The sequence below is a fragment of the Arachis ipaensis genome, chromosome B5 (genome assembly GCF_059453495.1).
Source record: "Arachis ipaensis isolate K30076 ecotype BB chromosome B5, ASM5945349v1, whole genome shotgun sequence".
Lineage (NCBI taxonomy): Eukaryota > Viridiplantae > Streptophyta > Magnoliopsida > Fabales > Fabaceae > Arachis > Arachis ipaensis.
This window is the reverse complement of record NC_142440.1, coordinates 57555101-57559024: the sequence shown is the minus strand read 5'-3', so window position 1 is coordinate 57559024 and position 3924 is coordinate 57555101. Positions and strand designations below refer to the sequence as shown.

The following is a 3924-nucleotide window of genomic DNA, read 5'->3' as shown; positions in this document are numbered from 1 at the left end:
ATTTATATCTGCCTGACTGAGATTTGCAAGGTGACCATAGCTTGCTTCATACCAACAATCTCCGTGGGATTCGACCCTTACTCATGTAAGGTATTACTTGGACGACCCAGTGCACTTGCTGGTTAGTTGTATCGAAGTTGTGAACCATGGTATTGGCACCATGTTCTTGGCGCCACTGCCAGGGAAAGAAAGAGCCATGAATTTTACATAATCAAAGCGTAATCACGATTATGCGTACCAAGTTGCTCATGTTGCCAGGGATTGTTTGAGCCTGGACATCACAATTTCGTGCACCAAGTTTTTGGCGCCGTTGCCAGGGATTGTTCGAGTTTGGACAACTGACGGTTCATCTTGTTGCTCAGATTAGGTAATCTTCTTTTTGTTTTATTTTCAAAAATTTTTCAAAAATATTTCAAAACTTTCTCATCTGTTTTCGAAAAAAAAAATGTTTTCAAAAATATATTTTTATTCAGAATTTTTAAGAATGAATTCTAGTGTTTCATGATGATTTGTTGAATCCTGGCTGGCTGTAAGCCATGTCTAATCTTTTGGACTGGGGTTTCAACTTACCATCACAAAAGAAGAGATTCTCACACACTTAGTTGCTCTATACTTGAAAAGTATCCATATCTGCTGAAGCTTGGCTGGCCATTGGCCATGTCTAGTGTTTTGGACTGGAGCTTTCATTGAAAGCTTGGCTGGCTAGTGAGCCATGTCTAATTCCTGGACTGAAGCTTTAGACTAACATGGCAAGATTCCTGGAATTCATATTAAAAATTTTGGAATCCTTATTTTTCTTTCTTTCTAAATAATTTTCGAAAAATATAAAATAAAAATCCAAAAAAAATTTAGAAAATCATAAAAATCAAAAAATATTTTTGTGTTTCTTGTTTGAGTCTTGAGTTATATCATAAGTTTGGTGTCAATTGCATGTGCATCTTGCATTTTTTCGAAAATTTCATGCATTCATGGTGTTCTTCATGATCTTCAAGTTGTTCTTGGTAAGTCTTCTTGTTTGATCTTGATGATTTTTTGTTTTGTGTCTTTTATTATTTTTCATATGCATTCTTGAATTCTTAGTGTCTAAGCATTAAAGAATTCTAAGTTTGGTGTCTTGCATGTTTTCTTTGCATTAAAAATTTTTCAAAAATGTGTTCTTGATGTTCATCATGATCTTCATAGTGTTCTTGGTGTTCATCTTGACATTCATAGCATTCTTGCATGCATCACATGTTTTGATCTAAAAATTTCATGCATTGCATCTTTTTAGTGTTTTTCTCTCTCATCATAAAAATTCAAAAATCAAAAAATATCTTTCCCTCTTTTCTCTCATAATTTCGAAAATTAGATTTGACTTTTTCAAAACTTTTTAAAATCAAGTTGTTTCTTATAAGTCAAATCAAATTTTCAATTTGAAAATCTTATCTTTTTCAAAATCTTTTTCAAAAATCAAATCTTTTTCAAATTTCTTAGTTATTTTCGAAAATTCCAAAAATATTTTTCAAAAATCTTTTTCTTATTTTTATATCAATATTTTCGAAAATAACAATAACAATTAATGTTTTGATTCAAAAATTTCAAGTTTGTTACTTGCTTTTTAAGAAAGGTTCAAACTTTGAGTTCTAGAATCATATCTTGTGATTTCTTGTGAATCAAGTCATTAATTGAGATTCTAAAAATCAAATCTTTTTCAAAAACTAATTTCTATCATATCTTTTCAAAAATATCTTCTCATCATATCTTTTTCAAAAATTTGATTTCAAAATATCTTTTCTAACTTCCTAACTTCTTATCTTTTCAAAATTGATTTTCAAAACTTGTTTCAACTAACTAACTAACTTTTTGTTTGTTTCTTATCTTTTTCAAAACTACCTAACAAACTCTCTCTCTCTCTCTAATTTTCGAAAATATCTTCCCTCTTTTTCAAAAATTTCTTTTTTATTAACTAATTATTTTTGTTTTTATTTTTGATTTTAAAATCTTTCGAAAAAAAAAATTTCGAAAAAAAAAACACTAACCTTTTTCAAAAACTATTTTCGAAAATCACTAACTCTTTTTCAAAAATTATTTTCGAAAATTCTCCCTCTCCCATCTTATTCTATTTATTTATTCATTTACTAACATCTCATCTCACATCTCTGCCCTCCTCACAGTTGTGTTTCTTTCTTCACATCACATTCTTTGTCTCCCTCTTTTCTTCCACTCACAAAGGGATCCCTATACTGTGGTATAACGGGTCTATATTATTATTATTATTTTTTTTCTGTGCCCTTTTCTTTGTCATATGAGCAGGAGCAAGGATAAGAACATTCTTGTGGAAGCAGATCCAGAACCTGAAAGGACTCTGAAGAGAAAATTAAGAGAAGCTAAAATACAACAATCCAGAGATAACCTTTCAGAAATTTTCGAACAGGAAGAGGAGATGGCAGTCGAAAATAATAATAATGTAAGGAAGATGCTTGGTGACTTTACTGCACCTAATTCCAATTTACATGAAAGAAGCATCTCCATTCCTGCCATTGGAGCAAACAACTTTGACCTGAAACCTCAATTAGTTTCTCTGATGCAGCAGAACTGCAAGTTTCATGGACTTCCATCTGAAGATCCTTTTCAGTTCTTAACTGAATTTTTGCAGATATGTGATACTGTTAAGACTAATGGAGTTGATCCTAAAGTCTACAGGCTCATGCTTTTCCCTTTTGCTGTAAGAGACAGAGCTAGATTATGGTTGGATTCTCAACCTAAAGATAGCCTGAACTCTTGGGATAAGCTGGTCACGGCTTTCTTAGCCAAGTTCTTTCCTCCTCAAAAGCTGAGCAAGCTTAGAGTGGATGTTCAAACCTTCAGACAGAAAGAAGGTGAATCCCTCTATGAAGCTTGGGAGAGATACAAAGGACTGACCAAAAAGTGTCCTTCTGACATGCTTTCAGAATGGACCATCCTGGATATATTCTATGATGGTCTGTCTGAGTTATCTAAGATGTCATTGGATACCTCTGCAGGTGGATCCATTCACCTAAAGAAAACGTCTGCAGAAGCTCAAGAACTCATTGACATGGTTGCAAATAACCAGTTCATGTACACTTCTGAAAGGAATCCTGTGAATAATGGGACGCCTATGAAGAAGGGAGTTCTTGAGATTGATACTCTGAATGCCATATTGGCTCAGAATAAAATATTGACTCAGCAAGTCAATATGATTTCTCAGAGTCTGAATGGAGTGCAAGCTGCATCCAACAGTACTCAAGAGGCTTCTTATGAAGAAGAAGCTTATGATCCTGAAAACCCTGCAATAGCAGAGGGGAATTACTTAGGTGAACCTTATGGAAACACCTATAATCCATCATGGAGAAATCAACCAAATTTCTCATGGAAGGATCAAAAGCCTCAACAAGGCTTTAATAATGGTGGAAGAAACAGGTTTAGCAATAGCAAGCCTTTTCCATCATCCACTCAGCAACAGACAGAGAATTCTGAGCAGAATCTATCTAGCTTAGCAAACTTACTCTCTGATCTATCTAAGGCCACTGTAAGTTTCATGAATGAAACAAGGTCTTCCATTAGAAATTTGGAAGCACAAGTGGGCCAGTTGAGTAAAAGGATCACTGAAATCCCTCCTAGTACTCTCCCAAGCAATACAGAAGAGAATCCAAAAGGAGAGTGCAAGGCCATTGACATAAGCACCATGGCCGAACCTGTAAGGGAAGGAGAGGACGTGAATCCCAAGGAGGAAGACCTCCTGGGACGTCCAGTGATCAATAAGGAGCTTCTCTCTGAGGAACCAAAGGACTCTGAGGCTCATCTAGAGACCATAGAGATTCCATTGAACCTCCTTATGCCCTTCATGAGCTCTGATGAATATTCCTCTTCTGAAGAGAATGAGGATGTTACAGAAGAGCAAACTGCCAAGCTTCTTGGTGCAAT

At 34.7% G+C, this 3924-nt stretch overlaps 1 non-coding gene across 1 annotated transcript; it reads right to left on the bottom strand.

Annotated features, from left to right (window-relative positions):
• Positions 1-2818: 2818 nt before the first annotated feature.
• Positions 2819-2926, bottom strand: LOC148564295 (small nucleolar RNA R71). The gene has a single exon (XR_015885392.1). It is a non-coding gene; the product is annotated as a small nucleolar RNA R71 (small nucleolar RNA).
• Between the last annotated feature and the right edge of the window lie 998 nt (positions 2927-3924).